The sequence below is a fragment of the Pongo abelii genome, chromosome 1 (genome assembly GCF_028885655.2).
Source record: "Pongo abelii isolate AG06213 chromosome 1, NHGRI_mPonAbe1-v2.0_pri, whole genome shotgun sequence".
NCBI classification, from domain to species: Eukaryota; Metazoa; Chordata; class Mammalia; order Primates; family Hominidae; genus Pongo; species Pongo abelii.
In genome coordinates this window covers 18,114,747-18,134,372 of record NC_071985.2, presented here as the reverse complement: position 1 = coordinate 18,134,372, position 19,626 = coordinate 18,114,747, and the positions used below count along the sequence as shown (strand labels likewise).

Genomic DNA, 19,626 nt, shown 5'->3' with positions numbered 1-19,626 from the left:
AATGGAATATTCTTAGAGTCTCCATGGGCATTTTTACTAATAACTCCAGACAGATTTAAAAATAAAATCCCATCTTGATTAGAATTTTACACCCATCAATGTGTCTTGCAGCTAACGGAAACTAACAGGATCTGTTTCTTTTTAAGACCAGCTTTATATGTCATATGCATAAATAACACTATATTTTGAACACTTTGAGAACAAGGACTGTGTCTTATTTATCTTTGTAATCCCAGTACCCATCAGAACATCTGACACCCAGTCAAGCACAAGAAACATCTATTTAATAAATGAATAGGACTTAACACTAAAATGTATTCTAATATCCATGCCATAAATTATGATTTCAGAGCAGTCTCTATTAACTATTTGTTGAATCATAGAATAGAATGATTCATAAAGGAAGGGTCATTCCTGGGGACAGTATGGAAAAGGAGAAGAGGAGGAATTATGCATTTTCCAGGGCCCCATACTGAAAAGAGCCATCCATGCTCATCAGCATGGCTCTCCCCTCCCTCTTTATGTGTGATAATCATGTGAGAAACAGTCGGCTGAGCTTGTGACATGAAAAAAGCTAGCTGGGAAATGTCGGCATGACTTTTCCCAGATGTTAGCACTGCTTCAACTTTCGAGACAACACACTGAGTGTAAGTTTACTAGACTGACATTACTAAAATCATGGGTGCTGTAGAGGCAGGAGAATACAGGGAATAAGAAAGCTAGTTGCAAGCCAATAATCCTAAAACTCTTCCTCTTGCCATGGACTGACGGCATATTAAATGAGATAATGCATTTTAAGGAATTAACAGTGTACACCACATATGCGTGTTCAATAAAAGAAAGCCACTATTATCATCACGATTATTATTGAGCGTCAAGGCTGAGAATGCTGTGAAAGGAGGGAATTGCTTTCCTGTCCAAGGCTGGGCACAAAACAGTCTTAGTCACAGTGTCCTCTTGGGGTAGGGCTAAGCAGCAGCGTTTAACCTAAGTGAGCTCACTGGCCCTTTGGCAAGGCCACTTCCCCTCCTCACGCTGAGCGGGTGCCTAGAAAGATCTATTCTGGGATCTCCTGGACCGGCTTTCTGCTCCATCATTGGCTAATATAATGGAAAGATTATTGGAATTTAAATAAAAAGATCCGGGTTCCATTTGGAACTATACGTCTTTGGATATCTTTCTTAACCGCTCTCAGCCAGCTTCCTTACACACAAAATGCTGGTGTGAGGATGAAGTCAGATGAGGTTAGTAAAAGGTTCCTATTACACCTTCGGGGCACTCAGTTTATTCCTGAAAATATGAGAAATTTGGCCTTCTTCCCCTGTGTCCTAGAGAGCCCAACACCCATTTTTATGATGTGGAGAAAGAGTATATGCAGTATGATTTTCTGTGAATATATATGTAAGGGTATGTATTAGGAGGTAAAGCTGTACATAATATATTTGTTTGTTAAGGCTTCCATCACAAATTACCACAAGCTGGGTAGCTTAAAACAGCAGACATTTCTTGTCTCACAGTTCTGGAGGCTGGAAGTCCAAAATCAAGGTGTCAGCAGGGCGGTGTTCCCTCTGAAGGGACCAGGAAGGACCTGCCCCAGGCCTCTGTCCCAGCTTGTGGTGGCTTCTTGGCTTGTGGCAGCAGAAGTCTAATCTCACATGGCGTTCTCCCTGTATGCATGCATGTGTGTGTTCAAATGTCTCTTCTTTGTAAGGACACCAGTCATAATGGATTAGAGCCCATTCTACTCCAGTGTGACCTCCACCTTAACCAATTACATCTGTAATGGCCCTATTGGCAAACAAGGAATCATTCTGAGGTCCGGTTAGGGATTAGGCTTTCAACATGTGACTTTTTGTGGGACACATTTCAGCCTGTAACACACAAAACATTAATTAGTTGGTTAATGTTACAGTGGTCATTAACCCATTTATGCCTGAGGTTGCAATTTTTTGAATTTTTGCAATCAGAACTTGGTGATGACCTTGAACAGTAGGATATGAATAACTCCCACCAGCTTAGCAATCCAATAATGGAACACTAGGCATAAATGGGTTTGGGTGCAACAACGAAACAAGAAGAGTGCTGGCAATTGAAAAAAATTGAAAGTTACTAACTCAGGTAGGTTAAACCCATTGTTCCCTCATACTCTGTGAACATATTCAGCCAGATTGTGCTCCTCTGAAGCTAGCGGAGAAGTGGGGAATTTTAGATCCCAGGTGTGAGTTGGGGTAAGGAAGGTTTAAGGTAGGGGAGGGGCAGTGTGGTGCTGATTAGAGGGCACTGGGTAGGGTCCTGCAGACTGGGCAAAGAGTAGGAGAAGGGATGGAGGAGAGATGGCAGATTTCAAAGGGAGTCTTTTCATCCTCTCAACTTTCTCCTGTGCCTTTGTGACAGTCACCAAAAGTAAGTGTATTGAAAAAGTGACCTATCCAGGGTTATAATGAGAAGTGTTATCATTGCAGCAGGACATTGCCCTAATGCTTAAATGTCCTGAGGTGTTTGAGGGAAAGAGCTTTGCTTTCCACTGAACAATCTACCTTAGAGATTATCCTATGTGTCAACAAATATAGAAATACATTGGCATTTTAATGGATGCTGAGCATTCAGTTATGTGGATATTGCATCATTTATATTAATCACTATTCCTGAACATTTAGGCTGTTCACAAATTTTAATATTTTTTAAATGTAGTGACCATTCTTGTATATACATCTTTGCATGCTTATTCTATTATCTCTTTAAGATAAAGTTCTATAAAAACATTCTCTAATTAAGAAAAAACACTCTATGGATTGATTTCTTACCTCTCTGTAAACATATGCAGCCAGGATCCTGTCTTTAAGAACAACTTCATTCTTACCTCCCTCCCAGCGTGCTAGTCTCCCTCTCCTGCACCCCCCTCTCAGATACTGTTCTACCCTAAGTCATATCTGGATGCTCCTGCCAAATCTATTGCATTGAAGATAGCAGACTGGAGCACGGATGAAGGGGGTGATGGTGGAGGAGGAGTTGGATTAATCAAGGGAAGAAAGAAAAAAGTCGCATGTGTTAATATGTTATTTATTTTTAATTGCCACAACTTAGAGGTAAGCAATAAAATCCCTAACATACGCACTCTGTAGGAGAGTAAGAACTGGCCCCAGAGCACAGGGCTAGTAAGTAAAGCCAAGGTCTGTCTGAATGCAGAGGCCATTTTTGCTCGATTTTATCATTTGTTCAAATGTTTTCTGCTATCCCTGTGGGAGAATTATACTTCTTGTCCCATCATTGTAAGGCTGGGCCCTCTAACTTGCTTGGGTCAATGAAATGTGAGTGGGATGGATAGTGCCACTCTCAGGAGAAGGTCTTTTTTGTTTGTTTGTTTGAGATGGAGTCTCGCTCTGTCACCAGGCTAGAGTGCAGTGGTGCGATCTCGGCTCACTGAAACCTCTGCCTCGCAGGTTCGTGCGATTCTCCTGCCTCAACCTCCTGAGTAGCTGGGACTACAGACGTGCACCATTGTGTCCAGCTAATTTTTGTATTTTTAGTAAAGATGAGATTTTACCAGGTTGGCCAGGATGGTCTCGATGTCTTGACCTCGTGATCCGCCCTCTTCAGCCTCCCAAAGTGTTAGGATTACAGGCATGAGCCACCGCGCTTGGCCAGGAGAAGGCTTAAGAGCAAGCGTGTGTTTGGGCTGTAGCTCCTTTTCTTCTGCTATGAGTCTACTGTGCCTCAAATGAGAAGCTCCTTCAGCCTGAATCCTGAAATGCGGAGGACAGGAAATAGAGCCGCAGGTGACCTGCAATGGGCACTCAGTGTCAGCAAGAAGTAAACATTTGTGGTTGGAAGCTTCCAAGTTGGGGGGTGGTGTTTGTTACTGCAGCATCACTAGCCTAAGCTGTCTGATACAACCATTCTCTCTCTATTTCACTATCTTTCCTCTCTCTTCTGAGCCTTGCCCTGGTCATTGGCCAAAATGTTTCTATCCTTTCCTTTGGTCACAGAAAAATGAGAAAAAAGAAAAAAACTTTAAAAATCTAGCAGTGTCCTCTACTAGGTCCATATTTAGACTTCTTTTTAGACTTGATTTTTTTGGTGCCTTTTTTTGCTTGACTCCCTGAGCTGTAGAGAGGTAGACATTCCCACCATACATACAGCTCCTGGAATAGGGCCCACTATCCAGAGTGAATAAACACTGTTTTACTGACAACCTGCTTTTCCTTTGAACTTCTTTTATCTATTCTGAACTTTCTTCTGAATAGTTTGATTTGGCTTAAAATCTATTTCTTCTGCTATAATTCAAAATGGTAGAAACATAAGCCTAGCACTTCTGGAGCCTGTTTTAAAGGGATGGTTTGAGATATTTAGCATACTTCCGGAGCATGTTATCCTCATATCTTCACGTGGCCAGTGACAAATGAGGGCCTTGCTCTAGTAGGTTACCCCAAAGTGTAAGAAGTGAAATTGTGTGACTGTTCTAATATAATATTTCATATCAGGTGCAAAGCTAAAGTGGAGCTCTGGTCCTTGCTTCTGATCCTTGCTTCATTTTAGAAACTTTCCTGTCGTGTTGTCCAATTAAACACTAATTCACTTATTCAACAAATATTTATGGGACATACACTGGTAGCCCATGCAAAGATGAAACAAGCAAGGTCTCATCTCCCAAGATGGCACAATTTAGTGAAGGAAGAAGGAAATGTTCTCAGCTGTCCAGGAGGATAACGTGGGAGGACCGCTTGAGGCCAGGAGTTTCAAACCAGCCTGGGAAACACAATGAGACCCTGTCCTAAAAAACAAACAAAAAAATAGTAAATACACGATGACAGTGGAATGGAAAGAGATCCACATCTCGTTGGCACAGGGAGCCAGAAAAAGGACATCTCAACAGGATTTGAAGGGGGAGGTTGCACAATCCAGCATAAGGAAGGGACACTTGAGCTGAGGTTCGGACGACCGTGGGGCACCGGTGCAGCAATGGGAAAGGACACATCCGGCAGATGAATGGCAAGGGCACAGGCATAGAGGCACACAGCAGCTTGGCAGGTTGCGTGAAGGTAGCTTGCGTCTTGAGGGTGGGTACCGGCTCTGCCCCTGCCTGCCCACTTCAGCAGGAACTGACAAGCCCAAGTCCAAGGGGAGGCATGGATTTCCCAATTACTCTGGGGCTGGCTCCTGCACACGTGAGCTTCTGAAGGTCATTTGGCCCTCACTGACCGCCTTGTCAGAGGAAGAAGCCCCCATGTGCCTGCGAATATAGCTAATGACCGGAAGTCAGTTTCTGGCAGTACTGCCCATCAGCCCTGCCTCTTTTTATTTTGACTTTAGCATTAAGTTCTAGCTAAGGAAATTTGGTTGGTGGCTCTGACATATCAATCCTGGCAACTTAAAATTCACTGTTAACAAGCCAGGCTGCTCCTCCCTGCAAGCCTCAGGGCAGGAGCTCATGGGGAACTCCTAAGCAGTCAGGATTTTGGGAGTCAGAGTCTGAAGCTGAGTTGTGGAAGGGATAAAGAAGAGACCTCTCATCATCACCATCTCCACAAGCATGGACTATACCAAGGCTCGGCATGAATCACTAATTATAGCATAGCTGTCTTTGCATTTGTTGGGCATCCTAACCACTAAATCTGCTAGAGTCCTTTGCTGCGAGCAAAGGAATCCAACTCTGGCTAACTTGAATAAAAGGAAATTATCAGAAAAACAGGCCAGGCAGAGTGGCTCACACCTGTAATCTCAACGCTTTGGGAGGTTGAGGCAAGAGGATCACTTGAGGCCAGGAATTTGAGACCTACCTGGGCAACAGAGCAAAACCTCATCTCTACAAAAAGTAAAAATTATAAAATATAAAAATTACTTGGGCATAGTGGCACGTGCCCAACATCCTAGCTACTTGGGAGCCTGAGGCAGGGAGGATCACTTGAGCCTCGGTGTTTAAGGCTGCAGTGCTTCATGATGGCACCACTGCACTCCAGACTGGACAACAAAGTGAGACCCCCATCACTCCCTCCCAACAAAAAGCAAAAAATACTGCTTTTTTCTTAAGCACTCATAGAATCAATAGGAACTTTGAGAGCCAGGTTTGAAACTGTAACAACAGGGAGCACGTAGATAGCATTGAGTATGTGCCAGGTACATTTTACATTTATTAACTCACCTAATCTTCACTATAGCTCTGTTAGGTACTTACTGCTATTACCCGCCTTTTGCATTTGAGGAAAATGGGGGCAGGGAGAGTAAGTGACTCACCTAATGTCACAGAGTCAGTGAGCTGGGATTCAAACCCAGGCATTCTCGCTCCCAAGGCTTCCCCAAGTGTGAAGAAGCAGCATGTACAGGAATGCTCTAATAGCAGGGGTCTGCTCAAGCAACTATGGAACAAACACCCATCTCTCCAGGTCTCTTTGTCTCTTTGTTCAGTTTTGAATTCCAAGGAGTTATCATCCTGCTGGCCTAGAATAGGGTGTTAACTAATCCACTGAAAATGAATGTTTTTAAAAAGAGACTTTATTCCAACCAGCAGTTTGCCAACCAGGGAGACTCAGCCTTCAGTACAAAACAAAGGCATGTCTACCAGAACAAAGAGAAGGGCTATCTTGCATAGAAAAAGTTTCTGCTTAGATTCAAATTCCAGTTCCCATTGCATCTGAGGGATGCAAGCTTGTTTAGTTCTGATTTGCTGATGTTAAAGTTGACCACAGGTCACATTTCACTGGTAAGGTTCAGGTGGCAGTATGAGGACTTCAGCAGCAGTTGATTCTGGCAGTGTGAGCAGGAACAGACAGCTAAGAATGCCCCAACATTGAGCTACTGTTCAGCTTGCACAGGGCATGTAGGGAACCTGCAACAAGCAACTGGCTTTCGACGCCACTCAGAATTCAGACCCGGATAGCCCCTCAGGATCCATCTTGAAGGGCTGGCTCTCTCAGGGTTCACACAGGCATGTGCCTTCCCCTTGTCAGGGTGAAGGCAGTGGTACTGGAGTCCTAATTCCAGCCCTACCAGGCTGTACTCATGGAGAAAAGGCAACTTCTCAAAGCAAAATTGGGATACTGTTATAGAGGATAATGGAAGGTCAATGGCAGGAAAACAATGGTCCCTGCAGCTGTCGGGGAAGCTCTCTCTGGGGTTCTCATTCTACCCAGAACCACCATGAGTAGAGTGCCAGTCCCTGAACCCAGGTCCTTCCATGCACACCATCATTAAACCTTGAGGCAGGTCTTTGGGGTGGGTATCATTACCCCAATTCACACGTGAGGACACGAAGTCTCACAGAGGGCAAGAAACTAGGTCACGTAAAATTAGGGCTTCAATTCAAGGCCCAACCCTGAAGCCCAGCTCTAAGGGTTGCTGGATGCTTACCCAGCAGTGCTCCTGAATGGGTGGCCGGCAGGTCGGGGAGGGTCAGCTTATTCTACTCGCAGGGCCTAGGCGAGTGTGGAGCTGAGCTGGGGCCTGGACTTCCAGAGAGCGGGGCACCTCAGTCACCATCTGCTGGCCCCTAAATCCGAGTTGCTGGCTCAATGGGAAATGTGTGTTGTCCGGCCAGCCAGCCTGTACTCCACGGCATCCATTCCTGCACCTTCCACCCTTCTCAGGATTCCCAGAGCCTTTATCTGAAAACTCCCTGTGAGAAAGGAGTCTCCCCTCGTCCCTGGACCAGCTCTCCCTCCCACCCTCCCACACTGGAGGGATCAGAGAAAGGAAAAGGAAGGAAAGTCAGAAGGGAGAATGGCTCTTGTTTTCCTCATCTGAAGTGGGGAAGAATCTAAAACAGCCCAAACAAGTGGAATCCAGGAGCTCCCACCACGGCAGGACCCCCAGGAAATCTGTGTTCCGGCCCCCAATGCAGGACAAGGGAGTGAGCTGGGATGAACAGGCAGCGAGGGGAGGCCACACCGAGAGTGAGAAGTGGGATCCCTAGTAGGAGACATAGAGGATGCCTTGGGCTGCAGCGCTGGGACCTTTGCCTAGGGGAGCCCAGACGCGTCCTGCCCTTTTGCGGCTCCCCGGAGCACACGGCACGAAATCAGTGAATTCAGAAGACACTATTGAGGTGCCCATTCTGCACAGGCTCTGTACTAGGGACACAGAGATGATTGAACGGCTCACTCTGGAAGTCCTGGTCTAGTGAGGGACACTGTCAAGTAGATAAGTAACTAAGACCTCAGACAGGTGGTGGCGAGGGCCACAGTCGGAGGTAAGCGACAGGTGATGACAGAACAGAGAAGACGGACCACACAAGTTCATGGAGTCTTGGGGGAAGACTTCATGGAAAAGGAGGATTTGAGCTACACATGGGCAAGCTGAGCTAGGACTGGAGATGAGTGTGATAAATGGCCGTGACAGCCGGGACAAGGGCTCATAACTAGGGGAGAAGAGAAGGAGGCGGGTCTTCTGGAAGATAGGTGCTTGGGTTGCAGATTTTCCCAGGGAAAAAGAAGGGGATGTTCCCTGTGAGCAGAACTCACGTCTCTCCTGATAGGTGGCCGGCAGTCACTTGCTGAATGAATACATCGGTGAATGGACGAAGGGCTTGACAGCCAGGCTGAGGCGCTCCCTCTTTGTTCTACATGAATCACAGCAGGGGAAACCTTGAGCCCAAAGGGCCAGAAGGAGAGACAAGAGTACATTCTGGCAAAAGCAGGAGTTCTTCCTGAAGGAGGAGCACATCTCTAGTCAGAACAGGACAGATCGGGCCTGCCCTGGATTCCTGGTTTCAGCCGCGCATCTGTGGACCTCCTTTTAGTCCCTCTGTATTTGTTTGCTAGGGTTGCCAGAACAAAGTACCACAAAATGGATGGCCTAGAACCACAGAAATATATCATCTCACAGTTCTGGAAGCCAGAAGACTGAAATCAGGTTGTCGGCAGGACTATGCTGCCCCTGAAGGCTCTGGGAAGGACCTGCTCTGGCCTCTCTCCCAGCTCCTCGTAGATCCTTGGCAGCATAACTCCAATCTTCACGTGGTGTTTTCCCTGGCACCTGTCTGTCTCTATGTCCAAATCTCCCCTCTTCGTAAGGACACCAGTCCTGTTGGATTAGGGCCCACCCTAATGACCTCATTCTAACTGAATCACCTCTTCAAGTACAGTCACATTCTGAGGTGCTGCGGGTTAGGACTTCAATGTCTAAATTTTGGGGGACACAATTCAGTCCATCGCCCTTCCCCTGAGGCTGGTCCAGGGTACAGGCTTGCATTGAGCAGTATCTCCAATCGTGTGAAAATGCCAGGCAGCCTTCCCCAGCCCAGCACCCCAGAGGCCTAAGATGAAAGCTTGGATTATGGGAAGGTGCTTCTCAGGCTGTCTGGGCAGGTTTCATCATCCTGCTAGAGGAAGCGGACTGCTTTACCCGCACATCCCACGACATCCACGGCTGCCTCATCAGCAAGGCTAATGAGGATGCCCATCTCACGAGCATATGGATCTCGACCAGGAGATCAATCTAAGTCTAAAAACAGAAAGCTGAAAGCTTCCCAGGCAATGGTGTGACCGGGAAGTCATAGCTATGTTGTTGGATCCCTCTTTATATTTCACCTGGGAAGACAGCGTTTAAGAAGATGAAGGAAAATAGCCACATTTAAGCAACAAGGGGGAAGAAAGAAGATGCAGGGAAAAGACCTGCCTCTGTTGGCCCCAGGCTCCCCAAGTGGGGAGTAGGACTTCAGGATAAAAGGAGAAGGAGGTCACCTGCCTGGTGGAGTGTGCCTCAGTGGTATCCGTGCCTCTCTCAGGAGGTGCTTAGAAGTCAATTTCTCTGCTTACCCAGGAGCCTCTACCTTTTAATTTTTTAAAAAAATGAGTCCTTTACATTTTTCATTTATTTCTACTGTTCTGCCAACAGATGAGGGCATTTTTAACTTATTAGGCATTATTATCAGCCACAGGTTAAAAAAAAACAATACCTTAGCACTGAGGGGCAGATAAAAAGGTGAGAGAAATCCTCTGTGGTCCATTTCACAACTTCCTTTGTACCCAGTGATGGTGTGAAACTCTCAGTGAAGCTTCGATTCCTGTTTTAACACACGCCCCATCTCTACTGTCTCCCAAGTGGGGCATCAAACTGCAGGAGGCGGGGTGGGAAAGGTGGGCAGAAGGAAGCCAAGTGGCTGGGTAGCCAGACGGACAGTGGGCAAGCTCTTTCTGATCCACTCCAGGCACAAAGGAGCTGCTGTAGTGCTTCTGGAGAGAGACCCAGGCAGGCAGATGCTTGGTTAGGCTGTGGGAACAAGAAAGTAGCTCAGCACTCCAGAGGCCTAAGATGAAAGCTTGGCTGATGGGAAGTGACAGGAGTGAATCTACGGGATCTCCCTTCCTAGAGAAAAGCGAGTCCTGTTCTTTCGTGTTCTCTCCCAGAGGACAGCTGCCTGCACTTCCCTGACCTACCAATCCATTTTTGCTTCCCACGCTCTCCCACTCTCACAGAGACAACTTTGTGAGAGCGTGATCTATGACTGTGTCCACATAATCCCTTCCACCCCTCCGTCACACTGGGATCCGTGTTACATGGCACCATCTTGCTATTCAAGGCAGTCTTGGTTGCTTCTGCCTCCCCCAGACACCTTGCTCTGTGTGGGACAGGAGCAGGAGGAGGTGGTGGTCAGTGTCTTATCCTCCCACTTGTGTCCCCTGCAGTGCAGGGACAAAGCCCAGACTGATGGCAACATTGCTTTATCAACATTCGCAAAGTGGCTGTGGAGGCTTCCTACACAGCTGCACATTTGAAATCCTAATGAGCTGGAGAGTGGAGCTTGGGTCTGATGAAACCGTCATTGGCAGACAGGCAACCCTGCCCAAGCACACAGAATGCCAGGGACAAGGGTCCCCTGGAGAATAAAGATGCAGCTGGAAGATGGTGGGTGGTCTCAGTCCAGCAGCCCTGCTGGACTGAGGGATTTTAATGGGAAATTAGGTTTTGTCCTCCTTCCACGTTGGTTGAATATCCAAAGGGCAGTGCAATGGAGTGCAAAGAGCATAGGCTTTGGATTCAGAAAAATCTGGGTTTGAGTCCTGGCCACACTACTTACTAGCTGTGTGACTTTGAGCAAATTACTTCCGCTCTCGAGCCCATGCCCTCTTCTGTAAAATGGTGTTAATATGGCACCTCCTTGTTAGGTTATGAGGAATCAGCTAAGTTTGGCATGTAAAGAGCTCAGCACTTAGCAAGTTGTCGATTGTTATTGTTATTGCTATTAATGGGAAGTCACCAGTTGCTACTGATCCTGTCCCACCGCAGGAGAGGAGAGGCCATCAAGTCCAGGTTGTGACTGGGTTCAGGCAGTCAGTCAGAGCTTTGCCCTGTGGCACAAAAATGACATTGTTCTACACACGACCCACTTTTCTGGCCTCAGCGGGTGGATCTGTGTCTGGTGGATGTTGGTTCCGTGATGGATCTTGTCCTGAGAACTGCCTCATGGGCCCAGTACAAAGCTGACGATCCAGGTAGAAACAGACCCTCAATCAGGCACCATTTATAGTGGGTCCTGTGTACTAGCCTCCGGGCTCTGAGCTGGGGATGCGACACTGGATAAATCCGACATGACTTCATTGAGTGCACAGTCCTCTGAGCAGCAGACATTGAACAGTTCTGTGGCCACATGTGAAATGAGGTTTTTACAAATAATAAATTTAATTGCCAGTCATAGCAGGCTCAGTGATGGCCTCCAAGGATGATGTCCATATCTTTATTCCTGGAACTCGTGAATGTTACCTAACATGGCAAAAGGGCTTTGCAAATGTGATAAATGTGATGAAGTTAAGCATCTTGAGATGGGGAGATTATCCTGCTTTATCCTCAGCTGGGTCCAATGTCACCACAAAGGTCCTTATAAGAGGGAGACAGGAGGATCACAGTTAGTCATAGGAGATGAGGATGGAAGCAAGATGTTTTAGTCTTCAGGATGCTATAACAAAATACCATAGACAGGGGGGTTGATAAACAACAGGAATGTACTTCTCACAGTTCTGGAGGCTAGGAAGTCCAAGATCAGTGCCTAGCAGATTTGGTGCCTGGCAGGATGTTTTTGTGATTCATAGATGGCACCTTCTCACTCTGGGGCCTCACTCTCGGGCCTGTTTTATAAGGGTTCTAATCCCCTTCATGGGGGCTCCATCCTCATGATCTCACTACCTCCCAAAGTCCCCACTGCTGATACCACCTCTCCTGGGGTTAGGATTCAACATATGCATTTGGGGGAGATGCAAGCATTCAGACCATAGCACATGAGGTTGAACGATGCCGGGAAGGGGCCACAAGCCAAGGAATGTGGGTGACCTCTGGAAGCCAGAAAAGGCATGGAAGAGGATTCTCCCTTAGAGCCTCCAGAAGGAACCAGCCCTGCCCATACCTTGATTTTAGGCTTGTAAGACACATTTTGGACTTCTGACCTCTAGAACCATAAGATGATAAATCTGTGTTCATTTAGGCCACAAGGTTTATGGCAACTTGTCACAGCAGCGATAAGAAACTAATGTCCCATAGGAACCCATGACAGAGTGAGCCTGGGGATTCAGGGAAAGGCAGATCCTCCAAGGGAGTTCTCTTCTTTTGCAACAGCCCTAGATGAAGGCAGTGGTGGTGCCTTCAAAGAGATCTAGTCTGTGTTGACAGAGTCATGGCAGCAGGCTCCATGTAGCGGTTCTGAGAATTGGATGTGGCTTTATTGCACTGAACAGAACACTGGATCTGTTCTGTTCTGGAGAGCCCCATTCCAATCCCAGCTCTCCTCCTTACTGGCTTAGTGACACAGACACAGGGAGCTGCAGGGACAGGAGCTGATCTGAGCTGCTTTGCCTCAGGGGACCTCTCCCCCAACTCTGGGCCACAGCCACTGCAGAGAGAGGCTGCCTGGATCAACCCCTGGCTCCTAGTTCTTCTGCCAAAGACCCCTTCTGTTTCTGGGGGGTCACCTTCAGTCTGTGGCCCCCAGCCTAACATACCAGGGGCTGCCACCCAGGATTGCTCCCTTCGTAGCCAATGCTAAGCTGGCTCCTCCCTAAGTGGACTTCTACCCAGGGGCGTGCCCTTTCCCCTGTGCCCTTACCATCAATCCCTCATGCTGCACGGAGCAAAGTCTCTGTGGCCTGGATCCTCAGGGTCGGGGACTGGATCCTGGGAGCGGACTGGGAGCGGGGAAGCCAGTGGGGTTGGGGAATCTGGGAGTTCTGGCTGCCACTATTTCATGGGACAGGGGTCTGCCCAAGTCTCCCTCTCTGGACCCTCCTTTGTCCTATTCTTTCCCCACTTCCAGGGTCTCCACGTGCTCATCTCCTCCCTCTCCCATCCCTGTGAGTCACCTCCAGTGACTCCGTGGGTCACACGTTGTTTCCAGTCTCCAGGCCTGTTGCTGCATCTGCCTCAGTCACAGGGTGATCAAGGCTCCCCACCATGTTTCTGAGCCTCAGTTTAGGCTGGACGCTAGGGAAGTTATATTTATTCATCATCATTTTTTTTTAAGAGACAAGGTTTCACTCTGTCACCCAGGCTGGAGTGCAGTGGTACAATCAAAGCTCAGTGCAGCCTCAAACTCCTGGGCTCAAGCAATCCTTCCACCTCAGCCTCCTGAGTAGCTGGGACTACAGGTGTGTGCCACCACACTCAGCTAATTTTTGTACTTTTTGTAGTGACAGGGGTCTTGCTGTGTTGCTTAGGCTAGTCTAGAACTCCTAGGCTCAAGTGATCCTCCCGCCTTGGCCTCCCAAAGTGTTCGGTTTACAAGTGTGAGCCACCGCGCCGAGACTGGAAGTTATCTTTATTCTGGTTACTGGGCTCTTGGAGCCTAGGCCTGGCCATTGAGAGAAGATTAGAAAACAAAGCCGCTCTCCGCAGACTGGGCAAGGGGTGTTGAGATGGTGGGTGGGGGGCTTCCCTAGCTGCTGGCAGGTTGCTCAGTAAAGGGGGAGAGCAGCCATGGCAGAGGAACCCTCTGGTGTGCAATAGAGACAGGGCATCAGGAGTGTGGGGCATCAGAAGCCCCATCCAGTGTGACTAAATGTGAATCAGGTCAGTGGCGGCAGTTAACCTAGAAATAGTTAACACCCAGAAGTCATAAAAAGCGGGTCAGTCCCCAGAGTAGGGTCAGACTGCTGGTGCCCGGGACCATATGGGGCTCCATGCCCTAGAAACAGTGGGTTTGGAGTGACCACATGGCCATTTTAATTATGCCCAGTGTGGGAGAGGATTGAGACTTGAATATCTCAGGGAGCTAGTCAGACAAAAATCTAGAGCAAAATCAATTCACTGACACAAATATTTATGGAGCACATTCTACATGTCGGGTACTATGCTGCCTACGCTGTGGCACTCCAACTCTGCTCAAGGCAGAGATCTCCAGGGTGCAGTGAGGCAGCAGGGCAGGGAGCTGATGCAGCTTTCCTGGGCCACCCATCTTCAGAGAGTGAGAGGCCAGGCGAGGTGGCTCAGGCCTGTAATGCCAGTGCTTTGGGAGGCTGAGGCAGGAGGATTGCTTGAGGCCAGGTTTTTGAGGCTGCAGTGAGCTATGATTGCGCCACTGCACTCCAGCCTGGGTGGCAGAGAAAGCTCTCCAGATCTCCATCTGTCTCTCTCTCACTCTCCCTATCTCTCTCTCTCTCTGTCTTTGATACAGGGTCTCACCCTGGGCTTGAGTGATCCTCCTGCCTCAGCCTCCCAAGTAGCTGAGACTACAGGCACATGCCACCACACCTGGCTAATTTTTAAATTTTTTGTAGAGACAACATCTCACTATATTACCCAGTCTGGTCATACTCATTATGTTGTCCAGGCTGGTCTTAAACTCCTGGGTTCAAGCAATCCTCCCACCCCAGCCTCCCAAAGTCCTGGGATTACAGGTATGAGCCACTGCTCCAGAACTCCATCTCTTAAAAAAAAAAAAAAAAAAAAAAAAAAAAAAAATTGTGTTCTTTCACTCCAAAAACCTTTGCTCATTTTCCACTAGAATTATCAGGTCTGATTTCCACAATTCTATTCCCTGAGCAAGGAGAAGTGACTTGTGGTCATTCACACACAAAGGACTGGGTTGAAGAAAAGGACCAGTGTGTGCTTATGAGGACATCCCTCGACAGCAGCTAGCCCTCACACTGCCCATTTTGGCTCTTCCGTGGCTGCAGACCAGGGCACGGGGCCCTCACGTGGCTGAGCACACGGCAGGCCCCAATGTGGGTTGCATTGAGGTGACCTCACCAAGGGGGCATCAAAAAGCAGTGGAGGGAAAAATTAGATGGCAAGTCTGATGGACCTGGAAGCAGTGTCCGCTGAACTGTGAGACTCTCCCTCTTTCAGCCAGGCATTAGCCTGCGGTCACGGGTCTCCTTCAAAACCATTCTGTTTTTGGGCTCCTTGCCAAGCTCCTTGGTCTTCTTGCCAAGCAGCAAGAAGGTCAGCAGGCTTTGGGGAGGGCTGGGCTCCTGGAAGGCTGGCGCTGGCTGGGGCAGAGCCATCCTAGCCCCTGGTACTGGGCAGATGGTGCGTGACCCTAATTACCCCGCCTCTCCGGCAGAAGCAAACATGCTGAGTTCCTCCAGGAAGGCGTTAGCCGCGGTGATGAATCTGCAGTGATCTATCCCACTCTTTGCATGCACCTCTAGTCAAGCAATTGTTTTGCTTTGTATTCAGCCAGGGAGCATTCTTTCAGCTCCTACTTTGTGCAGCACAGTGGGATAGAAATGTAGAGACAAAAGACAAAGTCTCTCCACTGAGGACTGTATGATGAGTGGGAGGTGCTATGAACTGAATGTTTGTGTCCCTTCCAAATTCATACGTTGACCCCTAAATCTTCAATGTGCTGATACTAGGAGGTGGAGCCTTTGGGAGGTAATTAGGTTTAGATGTGCTCACATCCCCCTCTGATAGAATTAATGCCCTTAAAAAAAGAGAAAGAGACACCTGAGCTCTCTCTCAAGCTCTCTCTCTCGCTGTCCTCTTGGTGCACACACCAAGGAAAATCCATGCATCTTAGTCCATTTGCATTGCTATGAAGGAATACCTGAGTCTGGGTCATTTATAAAGAAAGGTGGTTTATGGGGCTCATGGTTCTGCAGGCTGTACAAGAAGCATGGCCCCAGCATCTGCTTCTGGTGAGGGCCTCAGGAAGTTTCCACTCATAGTGGAAGGGAAAGAGGAGCAGGTATCACATGGCAAGAGAGGAATCGAGAGAGAGAGGAGGGAGCTTCCAGGCTCTGTTTAACAACCAGTTCTCATGGGGACTAATACAGTGAGAACCCGCTAAGCAGGAGGGGAGGACGGTACCAAGACACTCATGTGGATCCGCCCCTGTGACCAAACACCTCCCACTAGGCCCCACCTCCAACACTGGGGATCAAATTTCAACACGAGATTTGATGTGGCCAAAAATACTATACCCATGACACCACGGGAGCACCTAACCCAGAAGAGGGCCCTCGCCCAGAACCAACTATGACACCACGGGAGCACCTAACCCAGAAGAGGGCCCTCGCCCAGAACCAACTGCACTGGCATGCAGATCTCGCACTTCCAGCCTCCAGAACTCTGAGAAATCCATGTTTGTGGTTTAAGCCCCAGGTCTGTGTGTTCTGTTGCTGCATCCCGAGCTGACCAAGAGAGGAGGGGCCAGCCACAGCCCCAGGGGGCCCATGCTTTGGGTGGGTGTCTTGGGAAGGGGTTGCTATACTTTCCCTGTCCCTGATAAACTTCAACTTGAAAACCCCTGTCATTAAAGATACCCTCCAGGGCCTGTGAATGATGCTGACCCCTCAGCCTCCTTTTGAGGGTGAGTATCCTGGGATGGGTGGAGTTGTCCTGGGCTCTGCACCCCACTAAGGATGTGGCAAAATTAAGGCTGTCAGGGCAGAAATAATTCAATGAAAGTTCATTGGAAGCCAAGTGTGAGGCTCAACTGGGGAAGACACACCAACAAAGCTGGGCATGTTCCAGAGCCTGTCACAGGTTGGAAGGCTTATCTACAAAGTGAAGGAGAAGGGAGAGCTCCTCCTATCAGAGTTGTCCTTTTCCATTGGTGGCTGCAACACAGAGGTTACATTCATTGGCTACTGATGACAACATACAGGCTAACAGTCCAGGTGCAAGACGATCAATGAAACTTTGTGATTCAGAACAAATGTGTCATTTTTGAGACACAGTCTCACTCTGTCACCTAGGCTGTAGCACAGTGTCATAATCATAACTCATTGTAACCTCAACCTCCTAGACTCAAGCCATCCTCCTGCCCCAGCCTCCTGAGTAGCTGGGACTACAAGCACACACCACCATGCCCAGCTAATTTTTAAAATTTTTTTATAGAGAGAGGGTGAGGATGAGGGAGGAAAGTGGGGCCGGGGGGTGCGGCAGGGAGGTCTCTCTATGTTGCCCAGGCTGGTCTTGAACTCTTGGCCTCAAGCAATTCTCCTGCCTCTGCCTCTGAGTAGCTGGAATTACAGGCATGAGCTACCCCACCTGACTTCAGTGTCCTTTTTGATGTCAGTAGGTTATGTATTAATCAGTATGTCAACAGTTTGAGGAACTCGCAGTAAGATTTGAGGGCCTTGGGATAAGAGCCTTTTCTCAGAGACAGGATATAAGCCATGAATCATGAGGCCTTTCCCAGGTGGTTAATCCGGAAGCCTGCCAAATGTGACCTGTAGGTTATCAGATGGGTGTCAAACCTGTACTCTCCAAGACTAGCCACTGGCTAATCACACAGGCAGTTGCAACTTACCCTAAATAATATGAAAAGTCCAGCTCCTCAGTCACATTAGCTACTTAAAGTGCTCAGTACCCACAGGCAGCTAGCGGCTACCGTCAGGGACAGAGCAGACCTGGGACGCTTCTGCCATCACTGTACATTCTGTGGGATGTTTCACTGCCTAGGTGCTGGCAACAGATGGTGGTACTCTGTGGGCCAGCTATGGAGGGGAGAGCCCAAACCCACTGAGGTGGGGCTGGGGGGTGGTGGGGCTCATGGTGTAGGAAAAAGCTTCTCCGAGGAGCTGCACCACCGCCGATCCTCAGCCTGAGGCTCTTGCTCTCTCTGAGCAGACAGCCTAGACCTTGACCTCTCCTTGCGTGCCGGTGCTCCTGGGGACCGGGTCCCCTTTCTTGTCTTTCCACCTACCCCCTGTGTCTTTTTGTGGGCTTCCTTTGCCATCTTCTCCATAGGTTTTCAGCGGAGGCCGCACTTGCACAGTCCAGGGGATCTCAAACTGCATCAGAACCCCCTGGAGGGCTTGGTAAACCGCAGACTCCAGGGCTTCACCCACCACCTCTGATCAGCAGATCTGGGGTGCAGCCAGAGACGGTGCACTTCAACAAATAGCCCAGTGATGCTGATGTTGCTGGTCTAGAACCACACTTTGACAACCGTTGGTGTGGTCTAAAGAATCCCATTCACTGATTCATGCATTCAACAAATATTTATTGAATGCCACCATGTGCCGGGTACTCTTCCAGTGCCAGGATAAGCTGTAAGCCACCCAGCAAAGCCCTTGTCCTTCATTCTAGGACATGGAGATGGACAACAAACAAGTTTTCTAGGTTGGGTGGTGACGACTGTTAGGAGGAAGAATAAGCCAGGGGAAGGCAAGGGGGCTATTGCACAAGGTCGTGAGGAACGTCCTCACTGACACAGTGACGTCTGAGCAGATATCTGGGAGGGAACTTGGGGGAGAAGGAGACCCTGGCCCTTCTGACTCTGCTTTGTTCTATCCTCAGCTTTTTAATGTGGAAAATGAGATTCATGTTAAAAATCAAGGTCACAGTCTGGACGGGCGTGATGGCTCACACCTGTAATCCCAGCAATTTGGGAGGCCAAGGTGGGAGGATCACTTGAGGCCAGGAGTTTGAGACCAGCCTGGGCAACACAGCCTCTGAGACACCATCTCTACTAAAAAATGCAAAAATTGGCTGGAGGCTGATTTGGGAGGATAACTTGAGCCTGAGAGGTTGAGGCTGCAGTGAGTCATGACTGAGCCACTGCACTCTAGCCTGGGCAACAGAGTGAGACCCTGTCTCAAAAAAAAAAAAAAAATCAAGGTCACAGTCTGCTCAATAGCTAGGTTTTAAAGACAAATTCAATTGTGTGTGTATGTGGTTCATTACAAAGAAGGCTGGTGCCAAAAGCCATAGATTTGAGCTCAGCTTGCAGTTTCACCCTCGGGCCACAGCAACTGATCCTCGTGCTTCAGAAGCCTCTGCTGGCCACACCCCTCTCTGCAGGGTGAGGAGTCCCCAGGGCTAAGGGTACCAGGCTAGGAGCCTGTGTGCCCCTTTAGAGGATGCCCTAGGATTACCAGTCCATACACCTAGTCCAGTTCCAGGACCTACAGCCTCCTTCCTGTCCATCCCTCAGGGCAGACCAGGCCCCAGGGTTTGCACCCCAGGCCAGGAGATGACTGTGTAGGGACAGGGTGGACGGAACTTGACCTGGGGTCTGGAATGTCCATACAAGCGTGTGCTGATGATGGATAGAGGGGGCCAGACCAAGCCAAGGGCTCTATTTATCTTCTTGTCTTGGGCTTTGCAAACATCAGGGGCAGACCTGTTCACTTCAACTCATTAGTTGAGTGCTCCTTACCTCTATCCAGCTTTGGGGACGAGAAAGGAGAGTGTAGGCCAATCGACCACTGTTGGAAAAATAAACAAATGTAGAGATCATGGGTCAGTGGTGGT

General features: G+C 48.6%; 1 protein-coding gene across 2 annotated transcripts in view; it reads left to right on the top strand.

Moving 5' to 3' along the window:
• TRIM67 (tripartite motif containing 67) overlaps window positions 1–19,626 on the top strand; it is a 63,998-nt gene that overhangs the window by 15,446 nt on the left and 28,926 nt on the right. The window lies entirely within an intron of this gene.